The 22,872-nt window shown below is 39.4% G+C and overlaps 1 protein-coding gene across 1 annotated transcript in view; it reads right to left on the reverse strand.

Annotated features, from left to right (window-relative positions):
* Positions 1–7,671, reverse strand: part of LRFN5 (leucine rich repeat and fibronectin type III domain containing 5) — a 262,205-nt gene extending 254,534 nt beyond the window's left edge. Inside the window, exon 1 of the mRNA XM_007467375.1 lies at positions 6,650–7,671. The gene's annotated coding sequence lies outside the window, so the exon portion shown is untranslated. The remainder of the gene's footprint in view (positions 1–6,649) is intronic.
* Between the last annotated feature and the right edge of the window lie 15,201 nt (positions 7,672–22,872).

Here is a 22,872-nt window from a genome sequence, read left to right on the forward strand (position 1 = left end):
GAATGCTTTCCAAAAAGTTTAAGATTGAATGGATGTCAGAATAACTCAGAAGTTTCATAACGCCAAACTCATCAGGGGTTAAAATGAATTTAAATTTGAATGTTTTGGGTAAGTCAGGCACTCTCCAGTATAACAGAGATCCTACAGCCTACAATTTCTTAAAGCCAGCCAGATTTCCTGCTTTACATCTTCTGCTTGATCTCTGAGGACACTGGACTGCACGACCCCTGGTTTGGATGACCTTTAGCATTCCCTGGAATCCTGAGCATCTATGGCCCCAAGAATAGGCTTTGAAGTCATTCAATTACCACTTCTTTTAGTTTTCTCCTTTACCCTCATGATAGCTAATGATGAGATGATAATGATGACGGTGATGGAGATGATGATGATGACTACAGCTAAGTGTCTTTTATTATTAGCTTCATTTAGAAGTAAGGACACTAAGACTCAGGTTATAAGACTTGATCAAGGTTATACAGGTCTGAGACACAGGTATATGAAATCCCAAAGTTCATGCTTCTAACCACTGTGCAATACCATTGTCCACAAAACACAGTTAAGAGTTCCTGATTTCCTCTGTCTTCCCTACTACAAAGCATAAAATATCAAAATAGAATTTTAAAATATCAGTTATTTTCAAGCTATACACTTGTTTATATCTTTAATGTTACTAAGAAAATAAGTTTCTTGAGGTCGGCATCCAATGTCTAGTTACATGTTGACAAAGTGCCTGACATTTGAAGAGTCAATACAAGGCAAATGCCCTACACAATTACTATATATAATCCCAAATTTTCAATTTAAAGGTAGGCACATTTCTGTTAAGTGAGGCATTTCAAATTAAAATATATGTGAATACTAGTTATATATTAGTGAATATTAGTGATATAATGATAACTCTACCCATGTAGAATAAAGCATATGTCCTGAGTACTCAATTCAGTGTTCAATGTTGCCCTATAAAGTATATGCATTTTAACGTTGCTATACAAATGCTTTAGCACTAATAAGACAAGTGCACATAAATCACTTGGTAACCTAACTTTTACACCACGGGAAAAAATAACAAAAAGAGCTAATTATTGAGAAAATACCACAGCCTTTACTTCCAAAGAAGATACAAGAAAGTTAGTTTTCATGGTTACAGAGTTGACATGTTTCCACTAGTAAATCACTTTAATGCAAACATAACTTTGGAAGTGATACCACTAAGATTCATGATTACTTCAAGACAGGAAATGAGAAGTCAACATGGGTGACAGAATCTGGAGAGCAACTAATATATGTCCTTTAGGTCTCTTTAGCAACTCCTTAAAAGAGCTACAAAGGGGAAAGTGAAAATACAGTAATGTAAACAGCACTGTTTTGGCTTCTAACTCTTGATTAAGTGTACTAGTTCTAATTGAGTATCTATTGAACTAATTGGCATTTTCTTTTGTTCTTTTTCTAAGAATTCAGAAACACTCTCAGAGCTGGTGAAAGGATCCTACAACTTTAATCCTGTATCTTGTTACTTTTCTGGAGCGTTTTTTTTTGTTACAAAATCTAAAATAGATTCAACATTCAGTGGTAATTCTGTAATTGTTCTTCATAAGGATTATAATAACACCGATTTCAAAATATTTCATTGGACGCTTTTTAAAAAGCAATAAATTACATATATGCTCCTACAAAGAAAAGAAGAAAAGCATGAGGTTTACAATTAGACAGATTTTATTAAAAGATATATTTTCTAGGAGCACTTAAATTGGTCAGTTGGCATTTTCCTCCCAATGTGACCAAGTTTGTAACTTAATAAACATAGGCTATCAAAGCCAATTTCCGAGAAACTTTACGGATATAGTTTGTAGTTTAAATTAAAAACCCTTTTCATGTGACTTACTTGTTATCAGTAAAGTGACAGAGCATTTATATAACCATGTAATTCCTTTGTAATTTTCTATCACTTGTTAACCATCTTCATAATTAGTATTAAATTATGTCATAGATCAGTAAAAAGCATTCTGTCAGAATAGAATCTATCAGAACACTAAGATGAAAAAGCTTAAAAAACACCACTATATCTGAATTAAATTCTTTATTTTTTCTAGCTCTTGTTATACTTACATAAAACAGTTTTCATAATAACATATAATTTATGTTGATAGAGCATAATAAAAATGGTACACCTCTAACCAGAATAGCTTCAATACTTATAAACATAACACTTCTTAATTTCACCATGAACACACCATGTAATGGACAAATTATACCGCCTTAGATTTTAAATAGTCCTCAGTGATTGAAGGATGCCACAGGAATAAAAATGTGGGCTGTAGAAATATAATAAGTAGTCTCACTCTCAAGGTTTATTGAACAAGGCAGAGCTATGCACATGTGTGTCAGTGGAATGATTTAGCAAAATTACCAGTTAGTCATGTATCCTACAGGGTCACAAACACATCTATTAAAAGGCCTGAATTTATATCTTTACTCTTCAATGAAACATAAAACTCAGAACCACTTATACTATACACAAAACTCTGAAAGTAATGCCAGTATATTACATTTCTGAGTAAACAGAAAATAAAATTCACTGGAATGAGTCAGTAGATTAGCCAGTTAAGCCATCAGAAACTTTCAAGTAGCTTTCTTCTTCCAACCTTAACATTGGCAAAAATACTTAGCAATCTTATTTACAGTAAATTTTCCTTAAAATAACTGGATAGTTATGATATAGAACTATGATGTAGTAGTTTTATGTAGAGGCAGGAACACTGTTAGAAATCTGCAGGCATTTCATCCCAACCACATATCAACACAGCAATAGTATCAGCAGAAAGCAAGATCCTAATTTCACCAGCTAGAAAACTCAGCAAAACTAGGAAGTCTAAAGTGTTTCAAGAAGCAAGAGGAAACAGAACACTGGTTTAAATGCACAAAAGGGAACTTATGGTCATTCATAAAAAGATGAAAGGCAGTTATAACATATGATGGTCATTTAAACACCAGTGCCATAATCAGACACTGCTTTAATACCAGGAATACACTGACAGACGAGATAAAAATACTGGAAGAGGGGATAAGGGTGGGGCAGTTTTGCCTCAAATGACCACAGCTCTTGCTACATACTCTTATGGAAAAGGAAAGGAAATCACCTCTGGCTGGTATCAATCAGAGATATATTTGATGAACCCCTCCCAAAACACATAAGCACAAGAATCTCATTTCAAAACTCAGGTGTGTGTGTATGTATGTATGTATGTGTGTGTGTTCATATATACATCACATGTTTGAGGGAGGAAAAGAGGTATGCGAAGCACAGAAGACGGGTGTGGCTCAAGGTCATTCTCCTCTTGAAAAGAGAAAGTGAAAAAATGACAAAAAGGAATGGTCTCAAGGACAGGTGCTAAATGACAACTCCTTTCCGCCTGCCTATATGCTCACATTTGTTTCCATGGGTATCCTAGCTTTCCTATTGTTCTGCCCCTCTTGTTAGTGACCATAAGAGAGCTGACAAGGAAGGAAGGTTTTTCTAGGAAATTTTCTATCAATACCTGATAGTCTTGACCTATTAGTGAGTCAAGCCAGCTCTAAGTACAACGCTGACCAAGGGCAGTGGACTCAGATCCTCAAACTGGTTTGCACCTCTCTGCCTCTCCAGACAAGAGAGAAGAGAAGGGAGGCAGAAAGCTCCATTTTTTAAGGAACTTCTATACATGAAACTCTATGCTAGGGGGACTATCTGGTTTTGACATTTCACCTACCTCCAGTCTGCACCAATGAATGGCATTTTTAAACATGAATCACACCACAATCTATGTTTAGGCATCTGATCACTCAACATCCAGTTAATACATTTGTTTCAACCTTCCCAGAGGATGAGGGCACAAGGACAAGACTTAACCTGCAAAGGACTGAATCCTTAATGAGAAAAGGCCAGGGTGAAATGAAATGAGGAGGGACGTGGAGAAAACACAAAATTTTCCCAAGTACTAATATTCTCCACCAGTATCCTGTCCTTCTTGGGCACCCTCTAAACAGGGATGCCTTATTTGCTAACAAATATTATGAGTATGCTATAGTTTCTGTTGTAATAATATTCTGAAGAAATCTGGGGGACAAAAAGGTACCTCTGTCAGATTTTTAGTATACACAAATCAATTTTCTGACTACGATTTTCTGAGCGATAGGAGAAATACAAATAAATTCACTAAAAGAGAAAAAGGAAAAGATGAAAGAAAAGAAAAATCCTCACCTAATTCCTCCCAAATTCAGTTATTTTTAGTCTTTATGTATGCAGGCAGTACCCTTTTCTTTCTGAGTCTTCAGAAAGTAGAGGGGGGACCTGCTTTTCTGTTAAAGTCGAGTTATACTCCCTATCCTTTCTTGGCTTTCCCTAGAGCTCAAAGTTACAGAGCAAATCTGTCTAGAGTGGCCTTCAACTCCTTCGTGTTTATTGGAGTTGGGGTGGGGGTAGGTAGCAGTTTTTCCAGTGGTATTTCAACTGGAGGTAAAACAGGAGTAGAAATGACCTGGTTAAATCCAGGAGAGCAAGAGGGGAGAGAAGAGAAGAACAAATAGAGGCCTAGGAAAAACACACTTCGTTTCAGGTTTTGAATCCTGAGAAATCATGCAGTATCTGAATATCAAGGCATTTTTGCAGCCAGCCAGCTTTCCTTCTATGTACTTGAATATTCATTTACCAAGAAGGAAGAGGGGGCTTCAGGCGCAGGAAATCGGGCAGGACCTCACTGCCAGCCCCCCCACCACCACGTGTGTCTCTCCACTTCCTCCGTCTCAAATCCAGGCAGCCACCTCTGCCATGATGCGCCCGCTGTCTGCCAGGGGGCCTGCTGAGGCCTCCCGCCCGGCCCCAAGAAAGTGTCAACGCGGGCCTGGAAGCTGCAGTGGCGGAGCCCAGCCCCCAAGCCCGCTGCAAACACGGCCTTGTAGCACCACCAGCCTGCGAGGACTGCAGCAGCAGCCGAGCCCAATCTCCAGAGGAGTCGGGGACATCAAGGCGCAGGGACAGCGACAGCAGCTAGCTAGCGACCGGCTTCTAGTCTGCAAATACCATCATACGGATATCTATTTTAAAAATGCAGCGGGCGGAGGAAAAGCAGGCAGCGCCCCTCCGCTTTCCAAGCGGCTTCAGCAAAGAGAAACCCCTGGAGCAGTCCCAGTCACTGGTTCCAGGAGCAGGGCACCGTGCGCTCGGCTGAGCCAAACCCTTGGTTGAGTGCAGCGAGCAGGCAGCTCCCAAAGGCGGGAGACAAACGAGCATTCCCTAGCTGAATTATTCAGACCGCCTTCACTGTCTAATAAAACATTGATGAGACTACTTTGGAAGCGCTTTATTTTCTTAATCCTAATGCCCTCGAGAAGGGTGAGAAATTTTCTGTAGGGGACGCAGAAGTGATGGGATAGGAAATGAGAGAAATAAGGTGCGAGGGTAAGGGGCTTTGGAAGTTCACTAAATTTGTTCTGCCTCAGCCGGCTGTGGGAATCTCCATTTTTAACATATCAGACCCAATATGTTAATTAGGCAGTCGCAAATCCACCCTACTCCTTGTAAATCAAGGCACTGGCAAGAATTTTCAAAATACACATTATACAGAGACAAACCAAAAAAAAAAAAAAAAAAAACAAGTTTGGGGAAGGAGGTACAAGCATAGGGAAGAGCAAATGCAATAGATCTGAGACAGAAGAATTCTTAGCAAGTTCAAAAAAACAGCATGGAATGTGTTGTGAAATGTTTTTATATCCGTAGAAAATCTGGAAGTTTTACCAGGTGGATCTTCTTCACAAATCCTCAGGGATCCAGCCTTCTTATAGTTCATCTCTATTTCTAGGTACTAGCCATTATCCTCAGAGTCCAAGATGGCCCTGATTACATTCTAAAGCCCAGGCTTAGTAAAAAAAAAAAAAAAAAAAGCAGAACAAAATAAAAACAAACCACACGCGTACAGGCCCCTCTCCACAAGCGAGACAATGCAGCTGAGGACTGAGGTTGTGGTTTTAGCAGCGCTCTTCTAGATATGGATCTATTTTGCTACATAAAAGCAAACCCTGGCAGTTAAACACCGTATCTCAACACATACACCCGTGACAATGAATTCCCTTCCACTCAAAGCAAGTTCCAAGAAAACTCTATTTCGAATTAAAGTCTCCAGATGCATAATTTACAACTACTAAAGGATCTGGCAAGCTCGTCGATAATCAGGAAAACAACCTGGCACCAGAGGAAGAGAAGGGTCAAAGTGATCCCTGCCTGAAACGATGGGTGGAAACCAAACACCCTCTCACACTCCACAATCTGGGGAGGGTTGGATACCAAATGGTCTGTGGCAACCATAGCCTGAAGAAAACACGGGACTTTAATCTCTGGCATCTTCAGACAGGTTCAACACGCCTAGCTTCCAAAAACATCACTTAGGGTGGAGCGTATCCATATTTTCTTAGCTTTCACTACTAGATTAAATGCTCAGGTATAGATTTATATTCCACCTACCAGAAATTATATTACATCATAGAGCGCCCTTGAATACCCAGCCCTTCTTAATGATTTTCAAAACATTAATAAGTAAAGTAGCCTGCAATGCAGATAAGACACTAGAAATAAGATCAGAAGGAAACTGGGTGAGGCGGGAAGTCGTTTGCTTGTTACCTGGTGCCTCTAGAGGAAAGACGGGCGTAGGAAGACTTTCTGCCCGCAGGTACAATCCCGGCAAGGTGTTTCCAGGTGGCTTTCACAGTCGTACGCGGGTCTCGCTCGTCACTTCGCTGCCCTTTGCCATAGCTCAGCACCCGCATCCTAGGGAGTCCGAGAGGCGGCTCCTGCCATTGCCGCCGTTGCCCGCAGGTCGCGCTGGGCGGGGGATCCGCGGCGATCGCCCCATGAAACCCGCGTTTCTGCACCCAGGGATCGGGCAGAGGCAGGGCGGCCGCGCACGCACACACAGAAACACACTCAAACACACACACACACACTCGCAGACAGGCGCGCGCGCACTCGCATTCACACTTGCGCGCACACACACACACACACACACACACAGACACCCAGTACAGCACGGGGAAGGAAAAGCAAGGAGGGGACTGGTCCTTCTCACGATCGGCTTCGATGCCCACAGGACCACGGGCAGCAAAGAGAGTGGTCTAGCATAGCGGTTCTATCACGTTTCCTTCAAGTTCTCCTCCAACCCAAATCCACGTAATTCAAGAGCTGGTGACATTTTGGTGGGGAGGCAAAAGAGCCAGGAACCAGCAAGGAAGAGTCGAAGAGTCGGGGATTTTGTTAAGCAGTTTGAAAGGCAATTCTTTTTACCTTGATTGTGCAGAAACCAGCTCGACAGGCTGAACTTTTGGCTTCAAATTATGTCGACCGAAACGTAAATATCCTTCGGGCGAAGACAGGAAGGTCTAGATGCACAGAAACAAGACGGCTGCAAGACCCTCTAGTGACCTTGTAATGTACCTGGAAGCAGGTTAATACTGGCGTTTTCCAAGCCTCTGGGTAAAGCGATCCACACACAAGGGTCCAAAGCTGAGCAGCCCTTCCGAATCCAGACTGGAAAATGGGTCTGGGCGTCCTCCGCGCTCTGCGAGAAGCCAGGCATCGAGGGGGACCGCCGAGTTAACACATTTGCTTCTGGGCAGTTGTACAAAAGACAGTCAAATGCATCAGATAAGCGCGCGCACACATACACACACGCCCTCACGCACGCTACTAAGCTGGAGAGAGCTTACAAAAAAATAGATGCCAAAATGACTTCAAAAGGTAGAAACAATCCAGAATCTTTCCGGAAAAATGGAAGGGCCAGCAGGAAGGTTACACACGTCTTCCCAGGTCTTTCATTGTTCCTCTCTCTTATGAGTGTTGTGCGTGCGTGTTTGTATTTCCAGAAGGTTTCCTTGGTCTGCCCCACCCCCGTCCAGTTGCGCTTTTCTTTTCCTGATATAAACCACCCGTTCAAAATGGATTATATGGGTGGTTTGTGCTCACAACCTAGAGCTCCACAAACTCTAGAATCCTAAGGGAGCAGCCAGCTGCTAGCCATTGCCATCCTTGAGGGAAGAAGGGAAAACAGGCGCAAACACACGCACCCCCGCGCGCACGCACACAGAGTCCTCAGTTCGGGCTGCTCTGCACACATGGAAGGTCTCCCTACGCGCCACTGCACAGTGCCCCGCCCGCTGCCCGCGGCTTCCGGGCGAGTCCGCGGCTCAGGCGAGAGGGTGGCGGCCCGACTCCCGCGCTGCGGTTGCGGCCCGGGCGAGCCCGGCTTCCGGACTTTCCGAGCCGGCGTGTTCGGACGACGGCAGTTGCCGGGCCGGGAGGAACTGCGCCCCGCGCTGCAGCATGGAGGCGGTGGCGGCGGCGGGGCGCGCGGCCACGAGCCCGGCCCTCGCCGCAGTGACAGGAGCTGCCGCGCCGCCGAGACTCCGGGAGTCAGGCGAGACCCCCGGGGCCGGGGCCGCCACGCCTCCCTCCGCGCCTCGGAGCCTGGCGAGTTCCGGACTGATTTACCCAGGGCTGGAGTAAAGGGCCAGCCAGGCGCCGGCAAATCCCGGGGCAGGCGAGGCGCGGGGGCGTTGCAGACAGGGGGAGGGGAGAAAGCAGAAAATCTGGAGCATGAAGGCGAACTTCAGGGGCCTCCCCAGTCTCTTGCGAAGGGGGGACTTGCTGACCGCCCACTGCCCCACGGTTATGGGGTAAAGGAGTATCACCGGGTCAGGCTGTGACTGCTTATGGCACAGGGAAAAGTCATTAGCTATAACCCGCCAGGAATATCTGAGATGGAGGGCTGCTGACCTAGGGGTCTTAGTCGCCTGCGACTGGTTTCCAGCATCCCCTTAGTAGGTGGTAGTTTACTTACTAATCGATGGGCGCAAAAGCTGAAAAGAATATTATATTTGAGAATCAACTCAGTTGAGCATCAGACATTACCAGTACTGCAATTGGTCACATATTAGTATGTCAAGGGCAGAAAGTAAACCCAATAGTCGTCACAAGCCAGACCAGGCCACTAAGGTTACTGGGACAGGGAACAGATCCGAAGCAGGAAAGAGAAGAGGGATGGAGAGAAAGCAAGACAGGGACCCGCCGGCGGAGGTCGACTTTTCTCGCCACAAATCCTAGAATTACTCTCCTCGACCCTCCCCTCCCTCCAGCCCGGAAAAAGGCTTCCTCCTGGGAACCCCGAGTGAAATCAGCTGTTCCTATCTCCTGAGCCTGGAAATCCTGTCACTTCTCTTTAACCGGTTCACCAGCACTTGGTCTTCGGCCCCAGCGAGGAACTCCCTCTCAGCTCGGATCTCTGCTGGCCCCGAAACCAGTCTGAACCCAAAGAGAATGTAAGAGTTGGGAGTTGCCGAAGGAAGCTGGCTAATGAGGGCCTCTTCCAGGCCTACTTGTCAAAGCCACGTGCTAGTGGCCTCCTAGGATAGGGCGTTCTCGAATTTGGCTACCAATAGAGCTCTCCCAGGCTTCAGCGTTGCCCTGCGGGTGCCCAGACGCGCTCACACCCGAACACACCCACGGGCTCTCCCAAGAGCGTACACGTGCACCCACGCATAGGCAGGACCCACACAGCTGCCTCTTTCAGGAGACGATGCGAGGGGTGTTGGCGCTTGAGGTGGAAAGTGCTCTCGCGTCTCCTCCTTCCTCTTCTTCCTCTCTACGCCCACCGGGCTCCAGGTCCAATCCGGGGTTTAGGAATCCGCGCAACTCTTCCGGAGGCTTTGTTCCGAGGGAGCTCGGCTCAGGGGCCGCAGTTCCTGCTGCGCCTCCTCCTTCCAGGTCCGCTGGCGGCACCGGGTCCGGGGCTCTGGGGCGAGCTCCGCGGAGCACGGGTGGCGCCGGACGATTAGAGTTCGAGAGCTGGTGGCAAACTCGCGCAGCAGCGGGTCTGCGTGGCGACACCTCCGACACCTCAGAAAAATAAAAGGGACAGCAAGGACATATACATCAGCGGACACCACTGCAGGCCAGGAGACTCTCCACTAAAACCATCAACGCTGCCCCTGTGGCTTTTTGTCCCCCGAAGTGAAAAAAGGTTTCCGAAAAGTCCAGGGCAAGAACCTGCGGCGAAATAAGTTCAGGGACTCTGAGAAACAGGGAGAGAGAGTGCTTCCATCTTTGTTTCACTTTAAACTTGGCCGCTTCTCGGACTTCACTGAGGGGCGGCGGCGGAGCACCAGCACGGACCACAAGCAGATACGAGCGAGCACTTCCAATATTTTTGGACACGGGGGTGACTCCTTTTTCCTTCAGGATTTTAACACTTGCCCCCCGCTTCCCTACTGAGCTGATAGGAACCGCTGAAAACCAGGAGATAAAGGTTTGCTGTCCCCCCCGGGGACCAAAGTATAGAGAGATGTTGAATGAGAAGCCCAAAGACCTTGCATTGTTGGACTAAATAACTTTTCTTTTTCGTTTTCTTTTTTTTTTTTTTTCTAGTGCTCGGACCGAGGTGAGGAGAGGGTACACTTAACCAGCTGTAAGAAGACGAGAGCTGGAGTTCAGATATCTTCCTGGGTGCTTATATGTAACGGTGTGTGTGTGTGTGTGTGTGTGTGTGTGTGTGTAATCAACGTCTCTTTAGGGAGTAGTAATGTGTAACTTTCCAGTATTCTTTTCTGTTGCAAGCCCTACCAAGCTCACAAAACCATCCTCTCTTCCTTTAGTTTAGCCTTCCCGTTGTACATTATGCGTTATATTTGAAAGTGCTTTCTCCTTTTCATCTCATCTCAAGAAAGCACTCACTGGTAAAGTCATGTACCTTTCACTCTCCAGGTACAGTATTTGTTTCTTTCCCTCCTATACAAGCTGATTAGAGTTTACCAGTAGGGAGGAAGAAACAAGCTTTGTTTTAGCTTGACAGTAGAGGTGGGAAGACTTTCAAGGAAAGGCTGGGATATTCTTTCCCAAAGGATCTCAGAGTTAACAGAGGGTAATTTTTCTTTCAACCAAAGGAAAAAAAGGCCTCTGAAAAAAAAGGAGATGGCAATTTCTAGTTTGCCTACATAAGTATTGTTGGCAAAACCAGCTTTGAAATTGGTGTACTTTTAAGTGTCCAAAAAATCTTAGTCTATCCCCAAATCCAGTGTTTATGCCATCATTTTTAAAATTACATTAGGCTTCTTTCTCGGCCCAATCATTTTTCTAAGGACCTCTGGTCATAAATATTGGACTGTGTTTTCCCAGAATAATGCAGAATTTGAAACAAGTTGTGTTTTGCTAATTTCAGACAATAAATGGAAATATGAATGATTTACACTTAAAATGATGAATACCAAAAGGAAACCTGAGTTTCTGGTTATATTATTATTTAGCATTTTTTCCTAAAGCAGTGAGAAAGGCATGACTTACTCTGTTTTAAAATTGTTTTCAACAATTAGTTTGCTTACCTCATGAATTTTCTTATTTCTGTGGTTTAAAAGTGTATGATATATTGTCGCTTTAGTTCATTTTTTGTTTGATGTATGCTTTAAAAAGCTTTTTAAAATTGGAATTACCTCCATATTTTCTGGGTGATGAACTGGTATTGTGAGGAGCATTTGATTCTTTTTCCTAATATAAAGTTATCTGTTAATTCAAGACTGGAAAATGATGTGAAGAAACAACATGGAAATACAAGTTTCTGAAATGAAGGAATAACTTTAAAAAAAAAAACTTTGTTAAAATATATTTGAAATCCAACATCAAGCTTTTTAAAAAATCACGACCATAGTTGTGCCCCATGTATTTTTGAAATGTAAAAAGAGACCTGCTTATCTTAGAAACATATTTTTGATGTTGTACCTGACTATAAAGTCCTAAGGTACAAATTGTGATGGCAATTAGATCTTACCAAAAACATGATTCAACTGGGCTTTAAACAGAGTTGCAGACCCAGCATATTTCTCTCCTAAATAAACAGATTGCTCATTTATGTATGTATTTTGGATCTCCCCAAAATCAAATTTATTTACTATTTAATATATTTCTGAGCTACAAAAGACACTTTCCCTTTTATTTTTAAATAAAAATAAATTTTTAATTTTTATGTGATTTTTAACTTGATCTTTTGTAAAACATACATTTACTTACTTTCCCTCCCTCCTGAATCTTTGTCATATTTTTAAACTTTTATGGACGATGATAATGGCATACTAGGTGATTAAGATCTACCTCATGAAAGCTGTGCACTAAGAACCCGATAAATTACGGGGCGGAACTGGTCATTTCTTATACTAAGAAAAGTATTTTTTTAAGTTTAATTTGTAAAACACAAACATAGTGATTTTTAAAGACAGTGTCATTGGCAAAAATTGTTTATGAGAGCTCAAAGATAAGAGGTTATTTCAGAGAGAAATATTGCTGGACAGGTAAGGAAATTCTTAGGCAAAATAGCAAGTAAAAAATAAATTTTATGTAAATACTCATCCATCTTGTTTTGCTTTTTTGCTTACATTCTAGTATTAACTCCCTGTATTTGTCTAGGGCTTCCATTTAGTTACCCAAAAGTCCCAAACTGCAGCATCCTACCTAGGAATATCTAACCCAGAGAAGACTGGTATGATACTGGGATCTATGTTCCTGTCTTCATCAAAACCTCCATTTAGTCATATTAGATATATCTTATTAAATTCTTAAGGGGAAAACAATCATATAATGCTAATTCAAACTAAAGTGTCAGTGTCTAGCAGTTTACCCACTTCAGAAATGTGAAGCCAACTTAATTTCTAAAACGTAGAATTTCTGGCAAAGTGTGTTACATATAAAGCAAGCAAAGACACCACAATCATCTTTAAATTTGTATACAGGGTTGAATGTTAAGTATGGTACTATTTTTATCTTTTATTTTTTGAAATGCTATTAAACAATTATTCAAACCTATTTTTTAACCTTGGAAAAACATTTAGAAAGTTTTATATTTATATATCGTTAGTATTTCAGGAAAACTTCCACTTGATCTTGAAACTTTATTTTAAAATGAAGCCAGTCATCTCATAATTATCTTAAAAGCAAAAGTTTGTTTACTGTTCTTATGATTTATAATTACTGGTAAGCCCACCAAGTCATATTAGATGGAAGTAATAAGCTGTCAAAAGTCTATGGACTTAACTTCTTCAAAATGCATATATTACTCTCAATTCTGCAAAACCTGATGATAAACTATAGAAAAAAGCATTCGCTTTTAAGCTTTACTTTACAGATTCTGTTTTCTAATATTTCTTTTTCTCCAGAGTCTGCCCCTGAATTTCAGTCAGGTGGCCACAAGTCGGCAGTAAGGTGACACACTCACGTGATTGAGACCAGACCACAGGGTTTGGCTTTCTTATAAACCACCATAGATTTTGAAATAAGAATTAATTTCTATTTATTTTATGAAAGATGCATTTTCATTTGAATAAATAATGTTGGATAAGTTTTATCTACATAAAAGCAGATATTTCTTTTAGCACAATGATTTCTTAACATAAATTCCAAAGGCGTGATTAGGTGATTTCCTACGAATCTTTTTCACCAGTTCTCCTTTAATTAAGGTCTCTTTAGGATACTGAGTTACTTCTCAGGCTTCAGCTCTTGTTTTACATCCTAGTCATTCTGGTCCTTTGGCTGGCTCTGAGTTCTTCACTAGCTTGGTGTTAAAGCTCCTTTGGATTCATTTCTCAGCCATAATAGCTCTAATTTCGTAATGAAAGCAAACCCTTTCTGTGATTACTTACCACCAAACTTATTTCTCCAGACTATGGCCTTTCTCTGCTTGCAGTTCGGTTCATTCCCTGGAAATTCATTGAATGCCTTGTTTTAGCCAGTGTCCTGCACCAGGCAGTGGGGAGAGAAGATTAAACAAGATTAATTCTCTTGGTCTCTGTCCCCATGATAGAGTTTACTATTTAGTGGAGGTTATAAGACTAACAAGCAGTTTAGTACAATATGACCTTGCTTTAATTTCACCAACAGCAATTTGCTATGAAGTCCAAACCTTTTGTTAGGCCTCTGGAACCCATCCCTATATACTCTAATAATAGTTTCTTCACTACTCTTAGTTTCTAATTTGTTTTTCTCATATTCATTCAAACTGTATTGAAATATACAGACATAGTCCTTTATTGAAGAACAACACAGCATATTCCATAAAATGTTGGAATATAATACACATAAGTTTGAATCTTGGTTCTGAAATTCACAGCATTACCTGTGGAAATCATTTAACTCTACCCTGAATCTTTAACTCTTTTGTGTGTAAAGTAGAAATTATAATACTTAGATTTGGGATTGATTGAGAGATTTTAATAACTTCACCTGTATAAACTACCCAGTACAAGCAAGTACTGCATACATATCATTTCTGTTCTTTGCCATTAGTTTATTTCAAATTATGTAATGAATAGCCAATTTCACTGAAAGGATATTATAAATAATCTAGATTCTCAGAATAATCTGTTTTTTTTTAGTCAAGAAAATTTCCTCATAAAAGTGAGATTAAAATCCTCAGGAAGATGCCTAGAACATTCTGCTAATATTATTTTCCTTCATATTAAATATTCTGTAATTTTGGTGACATATTATTTAGCAAATTCTTGAATACTCAAGTTGCTCTCTTCAGATACTATTCAGCTTCAAAATGTATTTTATAAGTTTAGTATTAGTTTCTTAAATTCCCTCCCCTTTAAGAGAGCTACAGAAACCCATTTTCTTTTTATTGCACTATATTGCTATGCAATGGTATTGTCCCAGTTTCTCTAAAGTGAATTTGTATATTGGCAACATTAACTATTATCCATCTGTTGTATCTTTTGTTTCTGAATGGATATGCCAAAAACATAAGCAAAATATTGTCTTATTTTGTGTTAGTTTGGCATGTTTTAACCTTTTGGTAATATTATAAAATTAGAGCCTTTTTAAAAACCCAAAAGAATACACTGTTGAACAATTAACATGATAACTTAGTGATTGTTGGGACATATCAGATATTTTATATTGGTTTTATTAGCAACAGAATTTAGGAGCTAACAAAAAGATGGTAAATCATTGTGAAAATTATATGAGATTGCATTCTTTCTATACGGTTTTCAAAACATAATCAGCATTGATTATACTTAGCTTTTATCATCTTACAAATTTGGTAATTTGCTACATTTTCTGGTAGAAATTTTTCAAGACTCTCTTGATTTCCAGTATTACTGATAAATGTAGCCAAAAGTGTAAAATCTTCGGCATTGAATTCATTCATACATTTGTTCACTCATTTTCTACATGTTATACTTCAAGATTAGGCTCTTCCTGTCCTTGACTCCAATGTACTAAGAGATGTTATTGTTCTCCAGTTTTCATTCATACTAAAAGGGACAATATATCTTGAAAGAAAAAAAAAAAGGAGAGGGGGAAGCAAAGAATGAGGGCAAGTTAGTAATATTTAGAACTACAAAAATATTTCCCTATATGTTGTATAGAAATGCTTTTTCTCAGTTCAAACATTAATTCCCTATTTCCAAAAGCATTTTCATACTATTCCATTGAAATGTTTATTTTATAGACTTTAAATAAGATGCAGATAAATGTAAGATTTATACGAAAGACAAGTAGAATTATGTCAAATATGCACATATCCTTAGCCACATATAATGGATCTTTATAACATGTTAAAGGTTTTAATTTTCACTTTGTGAGTAGAGGAGAGTTTGAAATGCAGTTTTAAATCTTAACTTTGTTTTAAATGAGAAAATGCTCATAATGCAAAAAAAGAAAGTGTATTAATTTTGAAAGATGGACATTTGTTTGAGGCAGTGAACTAGAGTAAGACAGTTTCTTTTTGTAGTGACCTCATCTTGGAGACCTTGATTGGATTCAGTAGTACTATACTTATTCATTTAGAAAATTGCCAGTGAGCTATGAGATGGATTCCTCAACCTCCTGAACTCATTTCTGCCTATAGTATTCTGTCTTTATACTATGCCACTAGATTCTCTTTCCTGTTTTTGTTATTTAATCACTTCTGATCTATTCTTGACAAGAGAATACCATTTTGTAGGTAAAATGTATGTCTAACACCAAGCAACATGGGAATATTATGCTTAGAATTGGAGAATTTCTGAGTACTTCTTTGAATAGTTAGGAAAGAGGCTTCTGGAAAATTTTGCAGAAAATACCCAAATGGGAAATTACAATGACTCTTAAAATGTTAAAGAACAACAACAATATGTGTAGACTGGCTATACCTAGGCTACCTTCTGTAAATGTGAAAATATTCTTCTTTATAAAAATATGCAAGGTGATTTTACAGTCATGTAACAGATGTCCAGTTCAAGAGGCAAATATTTTGAAAGCTAATTTTACTTTCCTTTGAACATTTTTCTGTTTTGTGAAATGTATAAACACATAGTTACTTTCTTTATGGGGTTTTGCTTTGACTTTTATGTATAAAATCTCTCCCACTGGGGTTCATTTCCTATTTTGTGCTTTGGTGCAATGGATCTGTGCCATGGCTGCACTAAGAAGCAAATGCTGGAACTGAAAGGCAACAGCAATGAGGAGCCCAAGAGAATAAATCCTGGATTTGAACAAAGTTGTTAAATTTTGAAAAAGAAAGTGACTGAACACCATCACAGTGTTCCCAATTGTTCAGCCATGATCCAGACAACAAATTCAGTGTTTCACATTCTATGTAGATCACATTTACACAAGGTGATAACTATTTTTTAAATATAGTGAATACAGAGACTTCCTTAATTTTTGTCTTTTATCTTTTCAAATTTAATATTTATTCCCGTATCACATAAGTGTTTAGGAAGATAATGTACATATGCATAAGATAATGTGCCAGGCTTTCTTAAAACCATTTATTTGGTGAGTTCAAACAGATCCTCTGTTATTTTCATGTTAAAAAGAGCCATATACATAAAATTTACATGGAACAGACTGTTCAATAAAGGTATAACTTTTATTTTTAAATGTATTTTTGTTTTATTTTTTTCTAAGCTAGTAACTCTGTAATGGGTGAAACAGAATATCTGACTTTAAGAAACTGTAGTCCATGAAAATAACAAATCCTTTATATTTAGCAGTCACAATGCAAAAGCAATTGACGCTTTGCTCCATTTTCTGTTTCTGGTAGTGTTTTTGTTTCAGGCTTTTAACTGCATCAACTGATGATGAAACATTCCTGGAACACAATCTATTGGAAGTTACCTTCAAATGAATAAACACTTTTTCTATTTCATCTGAGATTTTGTTTTACTATATCTCTCATTTACTAAAGATAAAAATCAGATATTTAAAATTTGCATTAATATATAGCCCCTATACTTTTATAGGTGTGTTACTATAATCAAAATGTTTTGTGATATTTCTACCTAAGAATGGAGAAATGCATTAATATATTTTAATTTATGTTTATATAAGCAGTAATAGATGCCTTTAAGTAATAATATAAGTAAGCATGCTGGCCACTAATGATTACTTTCCAAATTATTCTTTTTATTAATATTTAGAAATGTTTTGATTTTCTAAGAACAGAAATTTAGAGTTAGGAGGGGATTTATAGATTAGCTATTTCAACTGCTAATTTTAAGTTTTAAAAAACTGAAAGATAGACATCTTAAGCTAACTTTTCAAGCTTCATAGAGTATGATCTAGTGATCTTACTGCCTCCTTCTCCCACTCTCATATCTTATTAGTAAGTCTCCCGACATTTGGATAAAAGGAGTTGGTTTAAAAATACTTGTGGAAAAACAGAAATATAGATCAATGGAATAGGATAGAAAGCCCAGAGATAAACCCACACACATATGGTCACCTTATGTGAGGTGGAAGCAAGAATATACAATGGAGAAAATACAGCCTTTTCAATAAGTGGTGCTGGGAAAACTGGACAGCTACATGTAAAATAATGAAATTAGAACACTCCCTAACACCATACACAAAAATAAACTCAAAATGGATTAAAGACCTAAATGTAAGGCCAGACACTATAAAACTCTTAGAGGAAAACATAGGCAGAATACTCCATGACATAAATCACAGCAAGATCCTTTTTGACCCACCTCCAAAGAAATGGAAATAAAAACAAAAATAAACAAATGGGACTTAATGAAACTTAAAAACTTTTGCACAGCAAAGGAAACCATAAACAAGACGAAAAGACAACCCTCAGAATGGGAGAAAATATTTGTAAATTAAGCAACTGACAAAGGAATAATCTCCAAAATTTACAAGCAGCTCATGCAGCTCAATATCAACAAAACAAAAAACCCAATCCAAAAATGGGCAGAAGACCTAAAAAGACATTTCTCCAAAGAAGATACACAGATTGCCAACAAACACATGAAAGGATGCTCAACATCACTAATCATTAGAGAAATGCAAATCAAAAATACAATGAGGTATCACCTCACACCAGTCAGAACGGCCATGATCAAAAAATCTACAAACAATAAGTGCTGGAGAGGGTGTGGAGAAAAGGGAACCCTCTTGCACTGTTGGTGGGAATGTATATTGATACAGCCACTATGGAGAACAGTATGGAGGTTCCTTAAAAACTAAGAATAGAACTACCGTATGACCCAGCAATCTCACTTCTGGGCATATACCCTGAGAAAACCATAATTCAAAAAGAGTCATGTACCACAATGTTCATCGCAGCTCTATTTACAATCGCCAGGACATGGAAGCAACCTAAGAGTCCATCGACAGATGAATGGATAAAGAAGATATGGCACATATATACAAGGGAATATCACTCAGCCATAAAAGGAAACAAAACTGAGTTATTTGTAGTGATGTGGTTGGACCTAGAGTCTGTCATACAGAGTGAAGTAAGTCAGAAAGAGAAAAACAAATACCGTATGCTAACACATATATATGGAATCTAAAAAAAAAAAAAAAAATGGATCTGAAGAACCTAGGGACAGGACAGGAATAAAGGTGCAGACGTAGAGAATGGACTTGAGGACACAGGGAAGGGGAAGGGTAAGCTGGGATGAGGTGAGAGAGTGGCATGGACTTTTATATACTACCAAATGTAAAATAGATAGCTAGTGGGAAGCAGCCACATAGCACAGGGAGGTCAGCTCGGTGCTTTGTGTTCACCTAGAGGGGTGGGATAGGGAGGGTGGGAGGGAGATGCAAGAGGGAAGGGATATGGTGATATATGTATACATATATCTGATTCACTTTGTTATACACCAGAAAGTAACACACCACTGTAAAGCAATTATACTCCAATAAAGATGTTTAAAAAAGTGTGGAATTTGAGTAGGAAAATGTAAACTGTGTATCTAAGAAATCATAGCAATATATGTCACAATTTGAAGTGCTGTGAAGAAAACCATTGATTTAAATATGGGTGTTAAAGTAATTAAACAAGAAGACCATTAGCCTAAGGTGACTCTAATGCCTTGATAGCTTACACAAGCAAACCAAAACCTAAAACAGAGCCAATGTCCTCCAATCTAAGAAAATGAAACTTAAGAACAACCAGTCACCAACACCCAGCTAGGCTTTCCCAAATAAGGCAACTGCTTAAAACTGTTGCCAATCAGATAATTTCTGTAGTTTGCTTCCACATCTCCTCTGTAAGTAAATCTCCCTACCTCCTGTGCGTGGAGTACTCCTAACCGCCTCTGGTTTAGTGCTGCCCAATTTGAATGATGCATGCTCAAATAAACTCTTAAAAAATTTAATGTGCCTCAGTTTATCTTTTAACATGAGCTCCTTGATATTTAAAAATGAATTCTGTAGTATGAGCTATAATAATTCTAAAGTTTCCCTCTTTCTCGAAGAGAAAGTGAATTAGATTATGGATTAACACATAGACCAGTAGTTAATCATTAGGATCCAGGAAACCCAGATCTACTTTGGATTATACCAGTAATCTCTTAAATCTAGTCAGATCATAATAAATAAATAAATGCTGCATAAATAATGAAATACTGCTCTCCATCAACAATGAATTCATGTTCTGAAATGAAGGAAAGGCATTTAGATAAGTAAATGATACAGAGTGGATAAATGTGTATGTGTGTATATTCCAAAGAAGGGAATAATCAGCTCTACTTGCTAGATCAGGGGAGATTTGCAAATGAAGACAGTGGAGTTGGGTCTGAAAAGATAAGTAGGAATGATCAGGCAACAAGGTAGAGAAGGGTATTCCAGGCAGCAAGAATAACATGAGCCAAATAAAAGGTAGAGGACAGCAAACCCTCCAGATGAATTAAAGTTGTCCAGGTTCTGGACAGAGAGAAGTTAGCATGCTCTGCTTAAAGGCATTTACTTCCTATGGTAGTCAGCAGGGAGCCATGAAATGGCTAAGGGCACATGCAGAAGAATAATAAATATGGATTCCTATTTTATAAAGATTGGTCCTGCAAGAGTATGAAAGATAGAGGGATAGACGGCTGAAGGAGATGGAGGAAAAAGAAAAGCTCTAATGGCAAACTGTAGTAATTTAGGTGAGAAGAGGGTATGGCTACGAATGGGGGAAAGAAGATTGGATTCAAAAGTTGTTAAGAAGTTAATACTCATGTGGCCTCATGGCCAATATGATCACTGTCAGAGTAGACTAGGTTGACTCTTAGACTCAATCAAACTTTACTGTATCCATACAGGAACATCTCTATTATCCCAAGAAAAGAGCGTACAGAAGAACTCAGGAGTTATAAGAAAACAGTGCAGCTACCCTATCCATCTTTTTCACTTACTAGTGTAACACTTTCTCATTTCTACTGCTCTCTTCACCTGTGCTTTAATGAACTTTTCTCTTCAGACTAGCTTTTTTTCCAGCTTGATAATTAGAGAACATTACCCACATGTGATCATCTCACCCACTGCTAATACCACATTCTGTCTGTCTCAACTTCAGTCCCCAGAAGAGAGATAAGACTGGCCCAGCTATTCTCAGGGGATGGGGTAATACGCCCTGCTACTTACTCAGCAAACAGCCATGGGAGCCAGGCTCTAAGAAGAGATATTCTGGGTCTTCTGAGAAGTGGGTCTAGATACAGGAAAGAACGTATTGAAGTCGCTAGTCCTCCAATATATGGATGTAGAAAGAAAGCCAGTTTGGGTGGGAATAATTAATTTGGTTTTTACATATGAGAATAAGATGGTTGAAAGAAATTCACAGGAGGTATTTGGATATGTAAGTTGAGTTCAGAGGAGCAATCTAGGATGTAGATACAATTTGAAAGGCATTAACTTATAGGTGACAGTTAAAATCATGGGATTAATTGAGAATGCATGAGTGAGAACATCTGACTAAAGATGGACCCCAGTAGTATAGGAATAGCCAAGGAACTGATGAAAAAAGAGATCAGAAGAAGTTGAAAAGGAATATATCTTAATAGTGAGTTGGAAAGAATGCTATCAGGAAAAGTAAGGACACAAGAATTTCAGGAAATAGATTGGAGAACAGTAGCAAATGCTGCAGAGAGGCTAATAACAGAGAGTGAAGTCAGAGGAGAAGATTTATGGTGCATCACTGGTGATGTCAGCAAGAATATTTTCAGTGGAGTGATAGAGCAGAGCAGCCTCTTCTTTCAGTGGGTCAAGGAGAAAATGGTAAATAAGAAATCTAAGACAGGATTTTGGATCATTCATTCACATGAGAAGACCTAAGCACAGATGGAGGGGGTTGAAGGATATATCAAGTCAGATTCCATTAAGAAATAAAAATTAAAATACAAGGAAAAGAGTTAAAAATGCTACAGCAAGATACCTAAGGAGCCAGTAGAAGATCCTATCCATGAAGCATTAGCCCCATGTAGAAGAAACTTCTTTCTAGACCCATGACGGAAGCTGGTTCATATTGCCTTGTCTAAGTTCTTCTATAAATATTTACTTTAATTGTTGCATGACTTTTCTTACTGATATTTTTAATTAAATTGAGGATGATGGTATATAGTAAAAATACTGAAATATCTGTCTTTTGAGATGCAAATGTTCTATGATAGATGTATTATAAAAAGCTATAAAATAAATATCTGTAAACAAACTATTAGCCAACTGATATTTTATATTATTTATTTTTTTAACATCTTTATTGGAGTACAATTGCTTTACAATGGTGTGTTAGTTTCTGCTGTATAACAAAGTGAATCAGCTATACATATACATATACTCCCATTTCTTCTCCCTCTTGCATCTCCCTCCCAGCCTCCTTATCCCACCCCTCTAGGTGGACACAAAGCACCGAGCTGATCTCCCTGTGCTATATGGCTGCTTCCTATTAGCTATCTATTTTACATTTGGTAGTATATATATGTCCATGCCACTCTCTCACTTTGTCCCAGCTTACCCTTCCCCTTCCCCATGTCCTCAAGTCCATTCTCTATGTCTGCGTCTTTATTCCAGTCCTGTCCCTAGGTTCTTCAGAATCTTTTTTTTTTTTTATTCCATATATATGTGTTAGCATACAGTATTTGTTTTTCTCTTTTGACTTACTTCACTCTGTATGATAGACTCTAGGTCCATCCACATCACTACAAATAACTCAATTTTGTTTCCTTTTATGGCTGAGTAATATTCCCTTGTATATATGTGCCATATCTTTATCCATTCATCTGTCGATGGACACTTAGCTTCCATGCCCTGGCTATTGTAAATAGAGCTGCAATGAACATTGTGGTCCATGACTCTTTTTGAATTATGGTTTTCTCAGGGTATATGCCCAGTAGTGGCATTACTGGGTCATATGGTAGTTCTATTTTTAGTTTTTTAAGGACCCTCCATACTGTTCTCCATAGTGGCTGTATCAATTTACATTCCCACCAACAGTGCAAGAGGGTTCCCTTTTCTCCTCAGCCTCTCCAGCATTTAGATATTTTAGAAAACTAAATAAATGACCAAAGACAACATAGAATTTTACTTAAACAAAAAAATCAGAAAAACGAAAACTGTTC

The sequence above is a fragment of the Lipotes vexillifer genome, unplaced genomic scaffold (genome assembly GCF_000442215.2).
Source record: "Lipotes vexillifer unplaced genomic scaffold, Lipotes_vexillifer_v1.1 scaffold190, whole genome shotgun sequence".
Classification (NCBI taxonomy): domain Eukaryota; kingdom Metazoa; phylum Chordata; class Mammalia; order Artiodactyla; family Lipotidae; genus Lipotes; species Lipotes vexillifer.